We start from the raw sequence: 24,722 nt of genomic DNA, 5'->3' as shown, positions 1-24,722 counted from the left end.
TGGAACCGCGCTACCGCTACGGTCGCAGGTTCGAATCCTGCCTCGGGCATGGATTTGTGTGCTGTCCTTAGGTTAGTTAGGTTTAAGTAGTTCTAAGTTCTAGGGGACTGATGACCTCAGATGTTAAGTCCCATAGTGCTTAGAGCCATTTGAACCATTTGAACTTACCTGTTTTCACCATGAAACCGACTGTTGCCTTTCGCTGAAGTTCGTGATTTCGTACCCCGATAAAGAAATACGTCACGTCGGATGAGAAGGGAACACACAGTTTTACCGCTGCGACAGTGGTGCAAAACGGTGCAGAGGAAATTTAATTTTTATTTTGTGTCATTCACGTTTTTCGAGTACTGGTTAGTTTTTAAAAATAACTGTCTTTCACAAACTGAGAGGTACTACATCTGCCATTTGTTAACAGAGAACGCAGAAAGAATGTGAAGAGAGTAGTTGAGCTTTACAGGCAAAGATATCTCGATCGACGGTGTCGAACAAGAATGGCAGTTCAATGAAAGCCGATGGCGGCCCCTTCTTCCTCAAGAGTCGAAATCAGAGAAGGTGGTGAGACGATACACTGGAGTCTTGAGCGAAGACGACGTTCTGTCTCACCCTAGATGTGTTCCGTTTCTTTCAGGTCGGGACTCTGGGCAGGAGAGCTCATTTGAGGAATATTATTGTCCACAAACCATTCCCTTAAAAATGGTGCTTTATGAAAGGGGATATTGTTATGCTGATACAAACATTTATCGTCTCCGAAGTGTTGTCCTACTTCACGCATTACATAATGCTATAAAACTTGTTCATACCGTTCCTCATTTAGAAATTTGTTAAGAACAATGAAGGGATCACACCTTCACCACGAAAAACACCCCTCTACCGTAACATCACGTACTCAGTACTTCAGTGTTGGCTCTACGCATTATGGCAGGTAAGTTTCTTCAGCCATTTATCAAACCGAAATCCTTCCATCGGATTGTCTCAGAGTATAGCGTGATTCATCAATCCAAATCATTCGTTTCAAGTCATCAGCTATCCAGTTGAGTCTCTCTTTTCACCAACTCCAGCGCCTTTTTGTATTGACTGCAGAAATGTGTGGGGTGTGAGGAGCTTCCTGACCACTGTACGTCATTCCCTTTAACTCCCTGCATAGCCATTGCGTTAACCGGACAGCTGGTAGAGCTTTTACAACTACACTGTAATGCTCGACGGTCCCTGCCCCTCAGTGCAAGAGATCTGACTGTTTTTGGTTTAGATGTGGTCGTTTCTTCGCGTTACGAACAGTTGACCAGGGCAGCTTTACAAGGGTAGAAATGCCCGTGATGGATTCGTTACTAAGGTGACATTCAATAACTCTGCTTCTCCACTGACAACACAACACTCCTCCTCCTCCACCATTTACATGGGCGGATTCACCTTTCGTGACATCTAGTGGTCAATTCCGCATTACTTTTGATCAGGCAGTGTGTATGCGAGTCTGGTTGTATAAGTCTGGTGAAGTTCCTTGAAAGAATGGAATATCATCGTTGTGACTTTATAGTTGGTTAGCTTCATTATTCCAAGGATTGAATTTCAACAACGTACAGCATACCGCTGTCTGCATTGGTCAGTGTGTCGACTGCAATTGAGAATGGTGAAAACGGAATTTCTTGTTATTAAACATTTTCGTTTGAAGGATTCGATTATTGCAACAGTCAAATCGTAAATACTTTACAGATGATGGAACTTTGTACTTTAACACGTAATTTTTAATACGTGACAGAATGCCAGAAGAGGGCAGTCGCGTTGGTCGTGCCCGTGGCCAAGCGCTGTATGAAGTTGTTGGGTTTGTTGGTGTTTCGTAGTGGACTCTTCAAATTACCTAAAAGCAGTATTATAACACGTGGCCGCGAAACACATCGTCAGAATAGTGTCCGAAAAAAGATCGTGACTGAAAATGACCTAAGATGAGTTTCGCGGCTTTGGAATCAGAACCACTTCCAAACACGACAGGAATTGCTGCAGCCAATGAATGAAGGCCCATCCCAACTGTTCGCGCAGAACAATGCGACGGGAACTGCATGCAGTGTACATTTGGAGTCGGTCATCGCGCAAGAGGTCATTACTTGCACCTATTTTTCAAGGCGACAACAGCTGAGTTCATCGGGCTGCAAGAAAATGTGACTGGTTTCTCGAACACTTCCCCACTTTATTACACCTCGATTGGCAGGGAAAATCACCTGATTTGAACCCTACAGAAAATCTATACGATCCATGCACCGACGCCATATTTGTTTACAAAACATGACAGTATACATGTGATGTGTTACGACAGTGAAAGGAGCCTGTGACCACTGGATGTACTTTATTTTACTTATTTTATATTTACCGTTAGATATACGTTTAATTTTTTGTCAAAAGAAACCTAAAACCATGTTCTGAAATTGTATTCTGTTTCTCCACTAGACAGTGCCACAAGTTCCTTCAAAATTGTTACACAAAACACACACAAATGTGATATTAAAAAATGTAAATCCACCTGATGATGGAGGTTTAAACCTTTGAAACGCGTCGTGGAGATAAATAAACCGTGACTTGTAACAGTAAACTTGTTGTTTCATTTAAAATATCGAAGACTTTAAATCACCCAATAAGGAACAGAGTTAAACTTGCAGCGCTCCAAGTGGCCTGGCGGTGAAAGAAGATCGTGTTACCGGACGTCCCTGTATGAGTTTCAGCCCCGTGCCGCAGAAGGCTTGATTCTGTGGTCGCCGGAGGGGTCTGAGGCTGCCTGCTCATGACATATGCCAGCGTCATATACAGTCTACGTGTGTACACTCAGCAGCTGGTGGAAGTGCAGTTAGCGTTCGTGATTCGATCACGGGGTCCTCGGTTTCATTCCTGGTCTGTAAATGGATTGTCTCCACTTGTGTGCGCTGTTTTCATAATTATTTCATTGCCATCAACGCATGAGTCGCTGAAGTGGCGCCAGATAAAAAAACTTGTACTAGGCTGCCGAACTCCCGGAATTGGACTCCCAGTCTAAAATGTCATATGCGCACTTTTATATGTTAGCAACATACTAGCCGCATCACTCTTGCTGGTGACCTATGCTGCCAGTATGGGCTATGTTAGAAGCGATTCTTCCTGGCTGCTTCATGGCATCACAATGGACTAGAACTACATTTTTGGACTTGCGGTATTTCAGTGTTCACGCTTTACGTGATAGCTGTCGGCTGAGTTGCGCAGTGAGCTCTCAACCAGCACGTGTAACTAGTATTCTCTTGAGGTAAAGGGAATCGAAGCGCCGCCCAAGAAACTGTGACCTTACAGCTAGTAAATATTTGAAAAATGTAATGTTACCACCTTGTGTTGCTGATAACTCCTCTTTTTGTTGTTGGAATAACCAGTTTCGGCCGACCGATGATCATCGGATTTCTATATACCAATTAAAATAGTGAGTAAGTAATATTTCAAGTTTAAACAGTCACAAATCCGTTATTCATGTACTTGTTAGCTCTACACCTAATAAAATGTCACGGACTCACAGAAAAGGCGAAATATAAAAGTCATTAACGTTAGATTGTAAATCCATGATTTAAACACTGAAAATAAAAGTGTGTCATCATAACACAGCTATTTGAGTCACTACAGACAAAACATGCCACAAAAATGTAAATGCTTCGCATTTGCACAGTCATCTACAGATAAATCTACAAATATAAATATAAATAACATCGTCAGTCTATAGAAGCTCATTCATGGTACAAGTGCAAGTGGCATTAACATTGTGAACAGACTGACACCACACTGAGCAGACTGCAAAGTTGACCACTGACTACTGGTACTATCAAAGATGGTCAGAAAGATCAATTTTTCTTTTTTATTTCGCCTAACATAATGCCGTGAATACTTTTGAGTGAGTACGGTGACATGACGTGTGTGTCAACGCTAACATTTATGTCAATTAACAATTAGTTGAAAGCTAACGCTGTGGGGACAATATAAAAATGATTGAGAATGTATGCAAAATTTAGTTTACTAACAGCATTTATTTTCCTTAAACAAAGACATAAATTGTGCTAAACAAATTATTGATCGAATACTGTAAACGACTAACAGGTGGTTTAACACTACAATGGATAAGGATCGTGGGTGGGAGAAGTGAGTCAATTACTCTGGCCCTAAAAATGTGGGTAACGCAATCTGAATTGATCTGATGCTGAGCAGACTTTGCTTGAACAAATTGACTGTAAGTTCTCTGCATAGCTGAAGTTGAGAGCATCTCGCGAACGAGATCTGTACGCCGTGACAAGGCTGGAGCGGCAGTACATTACCCTGTTTGCTTTGTGCAGCGATGTAACTTGCAGCTGGCGAAATATGTGCGGCGCAGGAACTGAGACGTGGGGCGGCACCTGTGAATTGCTTGCGGCCACGAAAGAAATGCAAAAATCATACGGTCTAGCGATCAGGCAGACGAATCGCAATTTACTCTCTACCAGAGCCCTGAAATCACGGTAGATATCAGTGTGTGACACGCCCGTTCGCTAGTCGTACCAAGGACCAATTTGGCTCACTTACATGACAGAGCGCACAAGGATACCAAACGTCAAGACTGGTAAACCAAAAACGAATAAGTGTGCCCTCGGCAAACGAGTAGTCCGAGACGTTTGAAGTCACACTGCCGGTACAGTAAGAACTTCACCACAGGATCCCCAGTCTAAACTACTCGCAAGTGAAAGCAATGTCAGGACAGGTCCCAAGCACCAACCACACATGCCAGAGCATCAATCAGAAGACTGCCTTACCAGATCAAAGTCCACTACCCGAGAGCTTCGCACCTCTTCAGAAAAAAAAAAACCGTTTTCCCACAACGTGCATGAACGACACCACCTTCACGCCGTGTTGAGCCAATCATACGGCTCTAGAGGTGCTAAATTTCCCCTCCCACACGATAGCACAAATTCCTGTCGAACCAGGGCAAGAGTTAAGAAACCTGCATCACTGAAAAAAAAAGAAACCGCCAATTACTGGCTTTTTTAAGTTTTCGCAGAGGGGGACGATATTTTTCTCCGAAGTCGTGTCGGTTCTCATGGCAAAAAGCGAACATATACAATCTTAAAGATCTTTATCTAAGTCGCGTGTGCCTTGGCGCTTGTTAGTCCTAGCTAGGAAGTGTAATAAAAATTCCATCTCTAAATGTTTCTCAGATGCTGGAATTTCTTACACAACCGAGGCTGCCGATGGAAGCGGGTCACAGGCCTATTCGCAGTATCGGCGAACATGAAAACTTGTGAACTTCTATTACATATGGCTCTGCACACAATACCTAGTTTATGACTCCACTATGTAGATGCGTTCCTTCATTCCATCGCCCCCAGCCCAGGCTTTGGCTGGCACCAATGCAGGTATCGTGGGATTGTTCTCCTGGAGACCTCTCTCGATGAGGGGCTGCTCTGTCTGCCCTGTATGGCTGTAGGCCTGTCTGGCAAGATTTACTGAGGGATGCGCTCGCCGCCAGTTGCTTTCAACTCCTAATGTGCCATTTCTATGAGCTAAGAACCATAAAAATACCTCATGGTTTTAGCACCCTACCAGGCTCCATCAGCTTCTGCTCAGGCCATTTACTTTCTAGAGTCTCGCTCAAGGTGCATCTGATTGTAACAAAATCTTTAATAATTTTCCATACACAAGAAATAGGTGTGAGAGTAACTTGTCCTCTCTCATCATCATATTTTAAGCCCCTAATGTTACTTCCCTATTGTTATAATCGGTACGCAGGAACTTGTCGATGGTCAGTCGACTGAAACTGGCTGTATATATAAATAATTTCATCAGCAGCCTAAGGCTGTAATATGACCTCTTTAATGATAATTTATATTTTTGTCGCCATTCGTTCTTCCCCACTCACCATTCGGGGGATGGCACACGGACAAGTGAGAGAGGGTGGGAGAGGAAGGAGGTTGTGATAACAGAAGTGCCCACTGACACATACTGTAAGAAGGCTAGCTTAGTTCAAACTACATGTACAAGTTACGAGTAGCCTACGTCTACACCTACAACATACATACTCTGCAAGACACCGTACAGCGTGTGGCGGAGGGTACCCTATAGCATTACTAGTGGTTTGTATTCCTGTTCTATTCGCAAACAGAGCGAGGGTCGTGGTCCCTAGGCGAAATGTATGTTGGTGGTAGTAGGATCGTTCTGCAGTCAGCTTCAAATGCAGTTTCTCTACACTTCCTTAGTAATGTTCATCGAAATGAATGCCTTCTTTCCTCCAGGGATTCCCACTTGAGCTCCAAAAGCCTGAGATACTGGCAGGATTTCCCCATGACGTTCAATGCTGGGGTGTGTGATATTCGCTATTTTTGGCTTAATTAAAACAGCAAATTCAGCCAGAAGGCAAATACTTGTTTATAAAGAATGATTAATATATAATAAGGCGTCGCATGGCGACGGTGGAATTTTCTAGATAATGTAATTCGTCGTCTTTGGGCGGCAATATAAACAGAAAAGTACGGATGGATATGCGATCCTTCACTATTTTGTTCGCTGGAGAACAAATGAAGCCTTCAGCGCTAAGAAGACTTTTACTGTTTTTCTCGAGTAAGACGGACGCAGATTTGTGGCGGTCTGATCTAATTATTTTTACTAAATAAATAAAAACGTGTTCCGTCTAAGTTTCGAGTGAAGTGTAGGAAGAAGAACTGTTGTAACTTACCGTGACGAAGCACGAGCGACTCAAGAGGACAATGGCTATATAAAAGAGCGCTCAATGGACATGATATGGACATAAAAATCTACCGTCATTGTAGTATTAAGCTTAAGGTACGATATATGTTTTAGTTATAATAAATATTTGTTCTGGGAATACTGAATCATTTAGCAGTGCTCATTTCTATTATCTCCTCAGTATTATTTTCATTTTAATTATGCATTTTGCTAATATTACAGACTCCAAGATCAGCAGTCCAATGTGCGTGTTACCTTGATAAAAAGAAAACTGTTTTATCGTCTTCTTGCATCAGCTTTAATATTGAATTTCTCTTTTGTGTGATGTTACAGTTGTTTTTGCGCCCTTAAGAACTTTCTGGTCCCTTAGGAAATTTTTTTGTCATAACAATAAATTCACAACCGGGTATGATCGTATCTACGATCATGAAGTAATTAGAAAGACGATAACGCAACTTCTTAATCAATAGCACGCTAGTTGTGACTGCCTCAAGCCACGCGAAACCGCAAGTAAAAACTATTCACATCTCATAATGCAATATTTTATGACAATGGTCAATCCATGACTCTTACGCCAATTGTGATTGATAAAACAGTTAGTTAAATCTCAATTTCCAACTTTCCATTGAATAGCAACATCACTTCTATTTTGTAACATCACAGGTGCTATTCCAATACTGTACAACCTCAGCAATGTGACGATCTAAGAACGGAAAAATAAGCCGAATGTATGAAGTTTGTATTAAGGAGGACATAGGGCTAGGGTAATCCGTGCAGCAATGTTAGTTGTAGTGCTGTGATAGTGTAATGGTTAGCTTTCTTGCCTCCCAAGCAAGGAGGCCCGGGTTCAAGCCCTAGCCATGTCACAAATGTTAATTAATTTCTTCAGTTTCCATAATTTTTGTGGATGTCCAGATCACTTGCGTGTTGATCGAACCTACTGGTACCAAATCTAGCAGCCCAACTCTGTACTGCTTCAATGTCTTTCTTTAATCCGACCTGGTACAGATCCCACACACTCGAACAGTACTCAGAAATAGGTCGCACTAGCCCCTGCATATGGTCTCCTTTACGCATGAACCACACGTCTCCAAATTCTCACAATAAACCGAAACCGACAATTCGCCTTGCCTACCACGATCCTCACATGCTCTACAATTTCATATCGCTTTGTAACGCTACGCCCAGTTATTTAAATGGCGTGACTGTGTCAAGCAGGACACTGCATATACAGGGTGGTCCATTGATCGTGACCGGGCCAAATACCTCACGAAATAAGCGTCAAACGAAAAAACTACAAAGAACGAAACTTGTCTAGCTTGAAGGGGAAAACCAGATGGCGCTATGGTCGGCCCGCTAGATGGCGCTGCCATAGGTCAAACGGGTATCAACTGCGTTTTTTTTAAATAGCAACCCCCATTTTTATTGCATAATCGTGTAGTACGTAGAGAAAAATAAATGTTTTAGTTGGACCACTTTTTTCACTTTGTGATAGATAGCGCTGTAATAGTCACAAACATATGGCTCACAATTTTAGACGAACAGTTGGTAACAGGTAGGTTTTTTTAAATTAAAATACAGAACATAGGTACGTCTGAACATTTTATTTCGGTTGTTCCAGTGTGATACATGTACCATTGTGAACTTATAATTTCTGAGAACGGATGCCGTTACAGCGTGATTACCTGTAAAAACCACATTAATGCAATAAATGCTCAGGATGATATCCGTCAACCTCAATGCATTTGGCAATGCGTGTAACGACATTCTTCTCAACAGCGAGTAGTTCGCCTTCCGTAATGTTCGCACATGCGTTGACATGCGCTGACGCATGTTGTCGGGCATTGTCGGTGGATCACGATAGCAAATATCCTTCAACTTTCCCCACAGAAAGAAATCCGTGGACGTCAGATCCGGTGAACGTGCGGGCCATGGTATGGTGCTTTGACGACCAATCCACCTGTCATGAAATATGCTATTCAATACCGCTTCAACCGCACGCGAGCTATGTGCCGGACATCCATCATGTTGGAAGTACATCGATATTCTGTCATGCAGTGAAACATCTTGTAGTAACATCGATAGAACATTACGTAGGATCGTGGTCGTATGGTAGAGTTCTCGCTTCCCGCGTCCGGGTTCCCGGGTTCGATTCCCGGCGGGGTCAGGGATTTTCTCTGCCTCGTGATGGCTGGGTGTTGTGTGATGTCCTTAGGTTAGTTAGGTTTAAGTAGTTCTAAGCTCTAGGGGACTGATGACCATAGATGTTAAGTCCCCTAGTGCTCAGAGCCATTTCAACCATTACGTAGGAAATCAGCATACATTGCACCATTTAGATTGCCGCCGATAAAATGGGGGCCATTTATCCTTCCTCTCATAATGCCGCACCATACATTAAGCCGCCAAGGTCGGTGATGTTCCACTTGTCGCAGACATCGTGGATTTTCCGTTGCCCAGTAGTGCATATTATGCCGGTTTACGTTACCGCTGTTGGTGAATGACGCTTCGTCGCTAAATAGAACGCGTGCAAAAATCTGTCATCATCCCGTAATTTCTCTTGTGCCCAGTGGCAGAATTGCACACGACGTTCAAAGTCGTCGCCATGCAATACCTCGTGCATAGAAATATGGTACGGGTGCAATCGATGTTGATGTAGCATTCCCAACACCGACGTTGTTGAGATTCCCGATTCTCGCGCAATTTGTCTGCTACTGATGTGCGGATTAGCCGCAACAGCAGCTAAAAAACCTACTTGGGCTTCATCATTTGAAGCACGCCGTGGTTGACGTTTCACATGTGGCTGAACGTTTCCTGTTTCCTTAAATATGTAACTATCCGGCGAACGGTCCGGACACTTGAATGTCGTCGTCCAGGATACCTAGCAGCATACATTGCACACGCCCGTAGGGCATTTCGATCACAATAGCCATACATCAACACGATATGGCCCTTTTCCCCAATTGTTAAACGGTCCATTTTAACACTGGCAATGTATCACAAAGTAACTACAGTCCGCACTGGCGGAGTGTTACGTGATACCATGTACTTATACGTTTGTGACTATTACAGCGCCATATATCACTAAGCGAGAAAAGTGGTCCAACTAAAACATTCATATTTCTTTACGTAGTACACGAATATGTAATGAAAATGGAGGGTTCCTATTGAAAAAAAGAAAAAACGCAATTGATATCCGTTTGACTTATGGCAGCGCCATCTAGCGGGCCAACCATAGCGCCACCTGGTTTCCCCCTTCAAGCTAGACGAGTTTCGTTCTTTGCAGTTTTTTCGTTTGATGCTTATTTCGTGAGATATTTGGCACGGTCACTATCAATGGACCACCCTGTATATCACTGTGGCCTATTCGTCTACAGAGCAGCCCGATCCCGATAAGTAAAATGGAATAAGCTATCGAAGAAAAGAAAGTCGGGTAGAAATGACTTTGGAGAGGAGAATGCGCGGAGAGACGAAGAAGCTCGTTTCTACTAATTTGTAAACCCGGAGATGCGGAGAGTGAAGTACCTTATAAGCGGCAGTCGCTCTCCCTTCGGTTATCTGTCTGAAGGATTGCGAGGGAGGAGGCTGCGTGGAAACAAAGCTTCCCGCCTGCGCCCCCGCCCACCGCGCCACAACTCGTTCTCTTGTTCTGATTAGATCGAGACAGGAAGGCGGCCGGCTTACAGAGGCCTCGCGAGGGGCGGACAAAGGCGCCAGCCTCCGCGGTCGCTGCAAATTAAGAACGACGCGCAGGCCGGATACTTCCTCCCGCCGGCTCGTTAAATTTATTCCAGCTGCCCGCCGCTGTCCGTAATTGCGCGTAATGCCGCACCACTGTGCGGTTGCCGGCGCGTAGTCAGGCCGCACCGCAAAGGAGCTGGCGAGCATTCAGACTGGGACACGCCCGCGGAGTTCTCAGGGGTTCATTATCACGACAACCTGTCGGCTTCTTGACTGGCACAGGCTGAAAGTTGCCAACAACTACAAACACAACCATATCGACTTTCAGTATTCTTCTAATATTGTCAGCCTTCAGCATACCGAGAAGATGAAGAAACAATGCGGTAGTTGTTTTGGTCTTCAGGCCGGAGACTGGTTTGATGCAGCTCTCCATGCTACTCTATCCCGTGCAAGCTTCTTCATCTCCCAGTACCTACTGCAACCAGATCCTTCTAAATCTGTTTAGTCTATTCGTCTCTTGGTCTCCCTCTACGATTTTTACCCTCCACGCTGCCCTCCAGTACTAAATTGGTGTTTCCTTGATGCCTCAGAATATGCCCTACCAACCGATCCATTCTTCTAGTCCAATTGTGCCACAAATTCCTCTTTTCTCCAATTCTATTCAATGCCTCCTCATTAGTTATGTGATCTACCCATCCAATCTTCAGCATTCTTTTGTAGCACAACATTTCGAAAACTTCTTTTCTCTTGTCCAAACTATTTATCGCCCACGTCTCACTTCCATACATGGCTACCCTCCATGCAAATACATTCAGAAATGACCTCCTGACACTTAAATCTATACTCGATGTTAACAAATTTCTCTTCTTCAGAAACGATTTCCTTGCCATTGCCAGTCTACATTTTATATCATCTCTACTTCGACCATCATCAGTTATTTTACTCCCTAAATAGCAAAACTCCTTTACTACTTCAAGTGTCTCATTTCCTAATCTAGTTCCCGCAGCATCACCCGATTTAATTCGACTACATTCCATTATCCTGGTTTTGCTTTTGTTGATGTTCATCTTACATTCTCATTTTAAGACACTGTCCATTCCGTTTAGCTGCTCTTCCAGGTCCTTTGTTGTCTCTGAAACAAGTACAATGTCATCGGCGAACCTGAAAGTTTTTATTTCTTCTCCATGGATTTTAATTCCTACTCCGAATTTTTCTTTTGCTTCCTTTACTGCTTGCTTAATATACAGAATAAATAACGTCGGGGATAGGCTACAACCCTGTCTCACTCCCTTCTCAACCACTGCTTCCCTTTCATGTCCCTCGACTGTTATAGCTGCCATCTTGTTTCTGTTCAAATTGTAAATAGCCTTTCGCTCCCTGTATTTTACCCCTGCCACCTTCAGAATTTGAAAGAAAGTATTCCAGTCAACATTGTCAAAAGTTTTCTCTAAATCTACAAATGCTAGAAACGTAGGTTTGCCTTTCCTTAATCTATTTCTAAGATAAGCCGTAGGGTCAGTATTGCCTCACGTGTTCCAACATTTCTACGGAATCTAAACTGATTTTCCCCGAGGTCGGCTTCTACCAGTTTTTTCATCCGTCTGTAAAGAATTCGCGTTAGTATTTTGCAGCCGTGGCTTATTAAGCTGATAGTTCGGCAATTTTCACAATTTTCGACACCAGCTTTCTTTGGGACTGGACTTATTATATTCTTCTTGAAGTCTGAGGACATTTCGCCTGTCCCATAGATCTTGCTCACTAGATGGTAGAGTTTTGTTTGGCCTGGCTCTCCGAAGGCTGTCAGTAGTTCTAATGGAGTGTTGTCTACTCCCGGCGCAACAATATCGAAACAATATCAATGTTCCTGAGGCACAAAACACTTTGGGCACCAGAAACATGTGCGTCTTTACATGTAAATTGAAAGAGAAGGAAAACTGACATCAGTTGCATGGATACATTACGCGGAATCAGGGGCGACGAGTAAAAATGCGTACCGGTCTGGGATTCGAACCTAGGAACTCCTACTTACTAGGCAGGAGCGTTAACCACTGTGCCATCCGCGACACAGCGTTGTCGCACCTACATGGGGTATCTCGTCATGCCTCACGGGCGACCCACATTCACACCGAGCGCGTCGTCCGTTGTGCCCGAGCGGTTCTAGGCGCTTCAGTCCGGAACCGCGCTGCTGGTACGGTCGCAGGTTCCAATCCTACCTCGGGCATGGATGTGTGTGATGTCATTAGGTTAGTTAGGTTTAATTAGTTCTAAGTTCTAGGCGACTGATGACCTCAGATGTTAAGTCCCATAGTGCTCAGAGCCATTTGAACCACAGAGCGCCACATGTCTGCGATCCCTGTCCATTTCCTACGTGCTCGCTACTCTGAGATTCCCACAGGAGGTCTGTCCAAATGAACAGACACCACGCATTCATATAACGGGCGTCTTTGTTCAGCCGTCGTCATACGGGCCTAGACAGCTAAACGTTGACGTGCACACAGTCGAGATATCCAACTTCATGAGACATAACGCCGTGGGCAGATGGGACGAGATGGTGAATGTGATTTTGCGCTCTCAACTGTCTCCGGCGGCAGTTATCGGCTTTATTTGGCTTGCAAACCATTCAGCTCTTTCACGAAAATGGACGGGCGTAAAATACCTTCGTTTGCCCTATCAAAACGCACGGTTCCTCTCTTGTTTATATGCCAGTCATGTTTTGTCTGTGATATGTTACACGCGAGTTAAAACGCTAAAATAACTAAATATGAAAATTCTTTCATGATCAATAAGACGTTTCAATGATCAGTATGGCTTCTCACTTCCTGACGTGGGAAGCGTTCTTACTTCCTACTGTTTCTACTTCATATAGCGCGCTGCCGAAATATTGTAGAATTTAATGTGTGTTTCACGTGACTAGTTGGTCCCTTAACGTGGAGTAGCAGGAAGAGATGTCACAAAACTCCTAGAGCGCCACGTCAACGTTAGCTAAATCTTTTCGTGTGTCGACGGTTTTAATTTAGTCAAAAGTAGGTAACGAGGTTTTCCGGTGACCGGGAAACGCAAGTACAGTTTTGAAGTGACAAAAGACTTTTTTCTAGCTGGCAGTGAGACCGAGAAAGCTCATTGTTGTTGATAGTGATTGTATTCTGTATAGTGTGCTCAACAGAGAGGTATCAGCGCCCTTACAAAACTAAATGCTGACATTCACTGTTAATTTTTCTGAAAACTACGCTCCAGAAGTATGAAATAAAGTATAATTTTTAGCCATCATGCTATCTTCGTCCCTCGCATTCACAGTTTCACACACAAGACAGAACTACATATGACTGAAGTCATTTTGGTGAAATACACAATAGTTAAAATGACGTAACAAGAAACCGTGCTTTATTGTACAATGAGAAAATAATAGATGTTCCAGTCACCATGGGAACAGTGCAGGTCAGCTGGTAACCCGGTTGCCGCCGTCATATCTTGACATAAAAAAACATGCAGTTAATATGTTGTGTACAGATATCAGTACACCACAGGCAATGCATCGTGGTGGAACGTCTCGCCGAAGGACGAATCCATGCGTCAGAAAAGAACACCCTATGCGGATGCGAGTTAAGAGTACACACGTCCACTGCGATGGCCCGAAGAAGGAACGCCACGGCTGTGTTTCCGAGACCCCTTTGGTCACTTCCTTTTGCCTGTGTAGTTCTCTGGCCAGCAAACGTGCTCAGGCAGTCTGCTGTTGGGTTCTGGTGAGTTCATATCGTAGGTTAAGTGCGAACTTCGTAACTCAGAATCACGATAAGGTTGCGTAAGTTTTCTGCCTAAGTGCAGGGTTTAACCTTTTTCTTTTACAGCTTTGTATTTGGAACCGTATTCCATGATTTAATTAGAGTACCGAATGATAGGATTTCGTGATTTAATTATTTAGTAAGAGATTTGATTTGTTGCACGGAAACTTCGAAATGTGTCAGTGTGAGATACTTTGGAAGACTTAATCATGGGAGAATACAAAATTGTTAAGGCTTTCGTGGCCACATGTTGACAAACTGCCTAATGGCTTCTGTCTCGGGTTCCTCGGGCGACGTTCATATAATGATTTTACTGACGTTTCGCCAGCACGAGTGGCTGGCATTGTCAAAGCTTCACCCTCCATTGCCGGTGGTGAAGCTTTGACAATGCCAGCCACTCGCGCTGGCGAAACGTCAGTAAAATCATTAGATGAACGTCGCCCGAAGAACCCGAGACAGAAGCTTATAGGAGAATACTTCTTCTTTTAGTAGGAATGCATGTGGAATTGTGTGTTCGGGTGCATGTAAATCTTATCCCTTGTTACAGTTTCATTAATTATTCGATTTTCTTTGCATTCTTTATCTGCGCGCTTTGACCAATTGGACTCACCTGTTCGTGTTTAATTCAATGAGCCTTCAGCTCCATCTTGTACTGGTTCCATTCGTAATCTTTCGCCACACTGAATTTCGTGTTTACACAGTTTTTCAATGTGGATTTAATCCTGAAGGGGTGATTCCGAAACCCGTTATTCTTGTGTCCACCACGTGTTACTATGACCAAGGTAAGTCCTCAGCTTTTACTGTTCATCATTCAATAGACATTACTGCATTTCTCTTAAATGTTTTCGAGAGTATTCAGTTGTTTATTTAATTTTCAGCTTCTTACTGTAATTAGCGTACTTGAAATCTTTGTGAAAATACTCAGTGACTTGGGCTTTTCCTCTCATATTTGCGTGTGCATATTTTTCGGTTTATTTAAGACATCGTGTGTTTGTGCTTATATTATTTTTGTCAACCCAAGGTCAGTCGGTCCGAACCTCTTTGCCATAATTGAGTGTGATATCCTAATTTCTACTTTCTTTCTTTTCTTTCTTTTGCTTGTGCCGTTTTCCGCGCGGAGACGCAGGGTCGGCGTGGTTAATCGGATGTGGCGATGTTAGTGGAAGGGGTGGCCGGATGCCCTTCCGGTCGCCACACCGTACCCCCCCCCCCCCCCCCGGGAAGGAATTAGTGCACCCCACTGTCTGCGACTATTGTAATCAATAGTGCGAAAGTGTTCAGATGTCTGCGAGCCGTGGAACTGAGGAGGAACGTGGGGGCCAGCCCGGTATTCACCTAGGGGGATGTGGAAAACCGCCTAAAAACCACATCCAGGCTGACCAGCACACCGGCCCTCGTCGTTAATCTGGCGGGCAGATTCGATCCGGGGCCGGCGGGCCTACCCGAGTCCAGGAAGCAGCTCGTTGGCGTGCTCGGCTAATCTGGCGGGTCTCATATCCTAATTTCTACGTATCTCTAATATTTTCTGTGTGAATGCAGTTACGAGAGTGTTAATACATCGTTTCCATTCTTTAAATTGCATATGTGATTCAACAAGTAGGAGCCATTTCGGCATCTGTAGAGAATCCAATTTAGTGTTTCTTCATGAGTTAATTAGGTACCATCAAACGTTAGCAGTATGATATTCTATTTGCACGTTAATAAGTTTCTATCAAAATAAATCTTCATTACAAAAGTTAACAGTTTGTTTCTCCTCGTAATTTCTTCCAATCTCCTCACGTGAGTTTCCTAGGCATCGTCCCAAGCGTTACCAAACCGTAAATCATAAAAGGGCAAGGGTTTTATGTTTCCTGCTGAGGAATTAGATGTTTTATTTTAAACGTGCCGTAGGAGGCAACGGAGTCAATATTATTGATGAACGTCCATAACACATCGATCAATCACCCCTCCAATAGGCGTAGTAATACTTTGAAATGTGATTTCGTGTAACGAGGTTTACCTTCGTGTTTCACAATGATATTGTGTGGCTGCATTGATATTTCGTTTCAGTAGTTGATATGTTCTGGTTGATGCTAAGACTTTATAACAGTGTGCTCTGAATGGCTTCACCACACCAAACAATAGACAGTTTTATTTAATTTAGTTTCGGCACAGTCAGCCACACACATCGCAGTCCGCACCCTCCGGCTACTTTCAGATAACCAGCCTGTTCATGAACCGACCTCTCATAGATACACATCAAATGGTTCAAATGGCTCTGAGCACTATGGGACTCAACTGCTGTGGTCATAAGTCCCCTAGAACTTAGAACTACTTAAACCTAACTAACCTAAGGACATCACACACATCCATGCCCGAGGCAGGATTCGAACCTGCGACCGTAGCGGTCGTGCGGTTCCAGAATGTAGCGCCTTTAACCGCTCGGCCATTCCGGCCGGCCAGATACACATCACTCTTACTCATATCATCTTCATAATTCCTAAATCCCCGAACTGTTGTTTCACGGGGTGAAGATTTCGTCTTCTTGTAATAGAGGGTGATTAGAATTAAACTTTCGCTACTTGAGCCAATGTAAATGTAAAACTATTTACCGTATGGCTACGTAACTTGAAAGGAATTTGCGTTGTTGATGGTAGTAGTATCATAACTTGCCATTAGGCGTCGGTACTGGCACGGTGACGTAGAGTCGAAACACAAGCATCAGTGTGCCTTGCAGTTGCCGAAAGACAACATGAGTCTGGGCAAGGTGAGCAGGGATTTAAAAAATTTGGTTCAAATGACTCTGAGCACTATGGGACTTAACATCTTAGGTCATCGGTCCCCTAGAACTTAGAACTACTTAAACCTAACTAACCTAAGGACATCAAACACATCCATGCCCGAGGCAGGATTCGAACCTGCGACCGTAGCAGTCGTGCGGTTCCGGACTGAAACGCCTAGAACCGCTTGGCCACCGAGGCCGGCTGCAGGGATTTACTGGTAAGGCTATTTTATCAAAACAACAGCAATAGCTCTGCTGCTATCCACGAGTATCGATACACTACGAGAGGAAGCCTGATTATAGTTCTGGTGATGTTCACACGGTTTCAATGATTAGGTTTGCTCGTCAGAATACTACACAGTTTCCTACTTCCTGGCAAACTGGAGTGTGTACGCAAAGGCTGTGCAGCAAGTCACATGGTGTTAGGTCTTACACTAATAATAGCAATTTTCAGTTTACTACTAACTACACTAAAAAATAATTAAATTCTATATTAACGAGTATGTCCGCTTCATACCGTCCCTGTCGCACAGTTTCTTCCTGAAACACATGACTGAATACTTTATCAAAATTTTCAGAACAGTGTGACGCACATGAAAAAGAGACTGCGACTCCCTGCTAATTAGCCAACCTACCATTTTCTGGTTGGCTAAGACTGACACGGCTAATGAGAGAGTATACGTAACCATTTGAGTCACTGGGCAGCCATATGCACATCTCGAACATACTTAACTGCTTACAATTTTAAGATTCATCTTCAAGTATACACAACATCCACTCGACATCATATTCTGGTATCATCAGAACTGTCTATTAATGACCAAGAACAAGTTGAAATGAAAACTAGCGTTCCTAAATATTTATGACATCATATGTCCCCCATCTGTTGTTGAACACAGCCTTACGACCGTTTGACAAGCATATGTTCAGCAGATTACTTCTGCGATATGTACATAATGTTATATCACTTGCTATTCTTTACGTGAGACAAAAAGTTTCAAGTTTCAGTGAGATGTCATTCATTAGCAGACCATGCTTACCCGCTCATGGCACCGCTTCAAACACAGCCATTGGTTTTGCGGTGTTAATGGCAACCAGCACTTGGTATTGTAACTCCATGGTCTGACTGCCACTCTCGAACCAATGGTGTGGAAAGCTACAGAATGTTGCAGCGAGTCCATTCTTGTTATCAGAGGGCAGGCGCAAATGTGAAGGGGCTACGATGTGAATAATACACGATCCTCTCTTGAAATGCTCATATGTCGTCGACCACAACCTTGACCACGAGCTTTCCTGCCATCTCGTTTCCATACAGTTCAATATCTGGCCACTGTCACACGCGAATTACCCACAAATCTGAATGTTACAATACTTGAACAGCCGGCCAAATGGAGGCCCACAATGACGCCCCTTTCAAACTCCTGTCAGCCGTTGATGACCGCCACTCGAGTACGCGGCATCTCCAGGTCCTTCCAGTGCCATGTTTCATCATTTCAATAGACTGCCTCCAGCAAAGCAAGAAACATTCATGTACTACTCTCAATCAGTTCTTACCAATTACTCAATGCTTTCTTAAAAGTCATATTTACTAGCAGAGATAAAATCCATTAACATCCCATTTTAATAAATTGATTCATATCAATCTAACCAATAATAATATTAAAATATATTTATTACTTTTTTATTGAGAAACGCTACACTGGATTCACCATTTTGAGCTCAAAAATGAGAGGAGATCAATGGAGTTCACCCATAAAAAAGTTCAAGCCAATGTAATCAGCAGGGAAAATCATGGTCACAGTGTTGTGGAACTTTTGCCTGAAAAGATCGTCGTAAACTCTGCAAGGTATCACAAGACTTTCAGATACTGAAAGCACGAATTCTAAGAGTTCGTCGACACTCTGAGCACCCTTTTCCTTCAGAATAACAGTGCTAGACCACACACAAGTGCTACGACATCTGCAACGATCCGACGCCTTGGATTCACCGTCATTAATCATCCTCCATACAGTCCCTCCTTGGTCTCCAATCGCTTTTCATCTGTTTCCAAAACTTTCATAGATACCGCACTATTGGACGACGTCGCCAAATGGAGACCCACAATGTGGACTAAATCAAATGGCTCTGAGCACTATGGGACTTAACTTCTGAGGTCATCAGTCCCCTAGAACTTAGAACTACTTAAACCTAACTAACCTAAGGACATCATACACATCCATGCCCGAGGCAGGATTCGAACCTGCGACCGTAGCAGTCTCGCGGTTCTGGACTGAAGCGCCTAGAACCGCATGGCCACCGCGGCCGGCAATGTGGACTGTTCCCAACTCTGCGAGATGCTGATAATACTGTCTCAGGCGAGTACTCAAAATCTTTATGTCCTTCACAGTAATGACTCAACATCTGACGTTCCTTTGCTGTTATCGCTCAACACATGATGCTATTCACGCCCCCTTACACATTTTCCCGACCTTGTAAGTACACGAACGACACTAACGCACCCTGGTGGCCGCTCTGCTTGTCACAGAGAATTGGAGCTCTAATCTTAGAGGCCTACGTACATGTCGAAGGTGTGTATTAGTGAAGGACGTACGTTTATTTTAGTACATCTTTCATTAGATGTGGTGTGAAGGGGGCCTCCCATCGGGTAAACATTCGCCGGGTGCAATTCTTTCGATTTGACGCCACTTCGGCGACTTGAGTGTCGATGGGGATGAAATGATGATGTTTGGGACAGCACAACACCCAGTCCTGAGCAGAGGAAATCCCTGACCCAGTAGGAAATCGAACCCGGGCCCTTACGATTGACATACTGTCGCGCTGACCACTGAGCTACCGGGGGCGGACAGAGTTTATCCTGTCAACTAGCTATGGTGTTTATCATTTTCATTCCAATCTTTATCGTATTCTATTCATACAAGAGCCTATAGGATGTGATCTGTAGAATATGTGTTTTATTTCATCCTAGCTTTTCCTGTTTGATGAACAGCCTCTAGTTCAGGCACACTCCCCGTCTTGCATGAAATCCATTGTGTTAGTTTGGCTGTCAGTTAAAGCGAATTTTCTGTTCCCTACCGGCTTAGAAACGGTCTGAACCGTTGGAATGCATAGGAAAATAACAGGGGGAGGGGCAGGAAGAGGTGGAGGGAATCAAATAAAAAGGAGATGGTGGTTCAAATGGCTCTGAGCACTATGCGACTTAACTGCTGAGGTCATCAGTCGCCTAGAACTTAGAACTACTTAAACCTAACTAACCTAAGGACATCACACACATCCATGCCCGAGGCAGGATTCGAACCTGCGACCGTAACAGTCACGCGGTTCCAGACTGAAGCGCCTTTAACCGCACGGCCACACCGGCCGGCAGGAGATGGTGGCAGAGGACCCCAGTCTTCTCTGTCTTGGAGCACTTGGAGCGCGAAAGTGGATAGATCTTTCCCGCCAAATTCGTAGCGAGTGTTCCCGTTGGTTGCTGGAAGATTACGGCAGAAGCTTCGAGTTCTTCCTAGAATATCTGTCAGTTAAAAAGGACGAAAATGAGATCCGTAGGGCGTGCTTTTTGACGTCAGCTGATTGGGTCGTTGTGTTGCGCCCAGAAGCCTAGACCCCTGATTGGCCGGTACGTGCACCAAAAAGCGCGCCCTCAGGTGCGCGTTGAGGAGCGAGTGGTGAGCAGTTGAAAACGGGACGAGCTACCGTCTGGACGTGTTGGATATGCTGTGGGCCGGTGGGGACACGCTCTGCAGCTGTTGCACCAGTTTATGACGGTGATACGCAGCTGCTTGTTAGGTCGCGATCAGGCTTTGTTCGTAGTCACACTTGCTTGCTCCAAGACCTTTCTGAATATCTGAAATCTTTGGCACGTGTGTCTTAAGCTCAACCCCTTCCACGGTCCTGTTTTAGGCTGACCAGCATGTTCTTTATCCTATTCCAATAACTGTAAATATTCTATTTTTCTCTCGCTTTACTCTTGTCCTGTGTAAATCGGTTATTGAAACTGTAAGTTTTCAGCGCCGCGAATGTCCGTGAATAAGTAACAGCAATTGCCTTATTGTTCTTTACCATCAGTGACCCTTACATCTGTTCAGCATATAGGATCATGTACAAGCTTAGAAAACCCTTTCCTTAATCACAAAGAGGCACCCCTCCCACCCCTCGCACACCGAGCTGATACTTTCGTCTGGTATGTTATCCTCAAGACAATCCAATGACTCTTAGCAGAATATGGAATCGTTGGGTTCAGGAGGGTAATACGGAACGTCGTGCTGGATGCCAACGGCCTCGTATCACTAACAGTCGATATGACAGGCATCATATCCGCATGGCTGTAACGGATCGTGCAGCCACGTCTCGATCCCTGAGTCAACAGATGGGGACGTTTGCAAAACAACAAGCATCTGCACGAACAGTTCGATGACGTTTGCAGCAGCACGGACTATCAGCTCGGAGATCATGGCTGCGGTTACCCTTGACGCTGCATCACAGACAGAAGCGCCTGTGATGGTGTACTCAACGACGAACCTGGGTGCACGAATGGCAAAATGTCATTTTTTCGGATGAATGCAGGTTCTGTTTACAGCATCATGATGGTCGCATCCGTGTTTGGCGACAGCGAGGTGAACGCACATTAGAAGCGTGTATTCGTCATCGCCATACTGGCGTATCACCCGGCGTGATGGTATGGGGTGCCATTGGTTACACGTCTCGGTCACCTCTTGTTCGCAATGACGGCACTTTGAACAGTGGACGTTACATTTCAGATGTGTTACGACCGGTGGCTGTACCCTTCATTCGATCCCTGCGAAACTGTACATTTCAGCAGGATAACGCAAGACCGCATGTTGCAGGTCCTGTACAGGCCTTTCTGGACACAGAAAATGTTCGACTGCTCCCCTGTCCAGCACATTCTCTAGATCTCTCACAAATTGAAAACATCTGATCAATGGTGGCCGAGCAACTGGCTCGTCACAATACGCCAGTCACTACTATTGATGAAGTGTGGTGTCGTATTGAAGCTGCATGGTCAGCTGTACCTGTTCACGCCATCCAAGCTCTGTTTGACTCAATGCCCAGGCGTAGCAAGGCCATTATTACGCCAGAGTTGGTTGTTCTGGGTACTGATTTTTCAGGATCTATGCCCCGAAATTGCGTGAAAATGTAATCACATGTCAGTTCTAGTATATTATATTTGTCCAATGAATACCCGTTTATCATCTGCATTTCTTGTTGGTGTAGCAATTTTCATGGCCAGTAGTGTATGTTGCAATCCTGGTTAGGGCACAGTTTTGTGAGGCATTGTATATTCTGTGTGCTAGGAGCCCTTCACGTTGGTGCGCCACTCTATCGACCTTGCAGTCAGCATTTCCTCTCCACGTGCTCTCCCAAGAGTACACGAAGTCGCTCGTATTGACCTAAGGCAGAGAAAAGATGGCGAACCGCGGCTGGCGCAAACGCAGGCGCAGGTGGGAGAGCGGGCACGGTGCTTTCGTTTCATTTGGGCCGCTTTGATCAGCAGCGGCGACGATCGCAGGCAGATCGCTTTCGGCCGGCACCATTAGGTGGTCCATCGGACGGCTGCCGGCTCCCTTTTATTGTGCCGGTGCGACCGGGCCATTACATTCCGGCCGCGGCCTCCGTCGTGCCACTCGCCGCCGGCGACGACGACGACGACGACGCTGACGTCTGAAAGAATTTCGACGCCCATTCGCGCCCTTCTGGCGGGCCAGATTCTTGTGCAGGCGGCTAGAAACGCGAATGGGCGCGCGGGAGTGAAGGGTCCGAGAGAGGCGGCCGTGCAGGGGGTGGGGAAGGACGCAGCACGTTTGGAGGTTTCTTCTGCTTTAAGCGCTGCCGCTGCTGCTGCGGCTGCTACGCGGGCGGCCTCGGTGTGTGCTTTTCCTGCACATTTTCCATTTCCACTCTGCAGACCTACTTCAGATGAAGAAATGGCACCAACTCTGCGGCATGGTATCACTGTTACTAATTCAAAGCATCGAACGATCGTTATCTAACAGAAGTATTTCTCTCTTTCTTCACCATATGGCACTAACAAGTCCTCTGTTAACATGCATCAAATGCCCGCTAGAGTCATTTTACAAATCCTAAAAAAACCTCCTGTATGAAATTTGTATTGTAGTATAATAGATTGAAAGTAATAAATGCACGAAAGGAACAAGTTTAAACAAATTTATTTATGAAGATATGCGAATATTTTAATATATTATTCTACAACTAAAACTAAAGAAAAAAGTTCAGGTAAACATAGATCCGCAAATGTTTAGTTACGGAGTTACGGGTAGTAAAATATTTTGTCTGAAATTTAACATCTTCGCCAATGGTGGAGGAGTATTTATAGCAGTAAAGAATTCAATAATATCCAGTGAAGTTATTAGCGAATGCGAATGTGAAATAATCTGGGTTAAGTTAAGTATCAAAGGTGGGTCAGACATGATAGTCGGATGCTTCTATAGACCACCTGCATCAGCAACCGTAGTAGTTGAGCGCCTCAGAGAGAACCTGCAGAACGTCGTGAAGAAGTTTCGTGATCATACTATTGTAATAGGGGGAGACTTCAATCTACCAGGTATAGAATGGGATAGTCACACAATCAGAACTGGAGCCAGGGACAGAGACTCTTGTGACATTATCCTGACTGCCTTGTCCGAGAATTACTTCGAGCAGATAGTTAGAGAACCAACTCGTGAAGCTAACGTTTTAGACCTCATAGCAACAAATAGACCGGAACTTTTCGACTCCGTGAATGTAGAAGAGGGTATCAGTGATCATAAGTCAGTGGTTGCATCAATGACTACAAGTGTAATAAGAAATGCCAAGAAAGGAAGGAAAATATATTTGCTTAACAAGAGTGATAGGGCACAAATCGCAGAATATCTGAGTGACCACCATCAAACGTTCATTTCTGAGGAAGAGGATGTGGAACAAAAATGGAAAAAATTCAGAAACATCGTCCAGTACGCCTTAGATAAGTTCGTACCGACTAAGGTCCAAAGCGAGGGGAAAGATCCACCGTGGTATAACAATCATGTACGAAAGGTACTACGGAAACAAAGAAAGCTTCATCATAGGTTTAAGAGTAGTCGAATCATAGCTGATAAGGAAAAGCTGAACGAAGCGAAAAAGAGCGTAAAGAGAGCAATGAGAGAAGCATTCAACGAATTCGAACATAAAACATTGGCAAACAATCTAAACAAGAACCCTAAAAAGTTTTGGTCGTATGTAAAATCGGTAAGCGGATCTAAATCCCCTATTCAGTCAGTCGTTGACCACGATGGCACCGAAACAGAGGACGACCGAAGAAAGGCAGAAATACTGAATTCAGTGTTCCGAAACTGTTTCACTGCGGAAAATCGTAACACGGTCCCTGACTTCAGCCGTCGCACGGACGCCAAAATGGAAAATATTGAAATAAACGATATCGGAATTGAAAAACAACTGCTATCACTTAGTAGCGGAAAAGCATCCGGACCAGACGAGATACCCTTAAGATTCTACAGTGATTATGCTAAAGAACTTGCCCCCTTTCTATCAGCAATTTATCGTAGATCGCTGGAAGAACGTAAAGTACCTAGCGACTGGAAGAAAGCGCAGGTCGTTCCCATTTTCAAGAAGGGTCATAAATCAGATGCGAATAATTATAGGCCTATTTCGCTTACGTCAATCTGTTGTAGAATAATGGAACATGTTTTGCGTTCTCGCATTATGACGTTCTTAGATAATACAAATCTCCTTCGTCATAACCAACATGGATTCCGCAAACAGAGATCATGTGAAACTCAGCTCGC

Source organism: Schistocerca americana, chromosome 1 (genome assembly GCF_021461395.2).
Source record: "Schistocerca americana isolate TAMUIC-IGC-003095 chromosome 1, iqSchAmer2.1, whole genome shotgun sequence".
In the NCBI taxonomy this organism is placed as follows: Eukaryota; Metazoa; Arthropoda; class Insecta; order Orthoptera; family Acrididae; genus Schistocerca; species Schistocerca americana.
The sequence above is the reverse complement of the archived record's forward strand: the minus strand, read 5'-3'. Positions refer to the sequence as shown.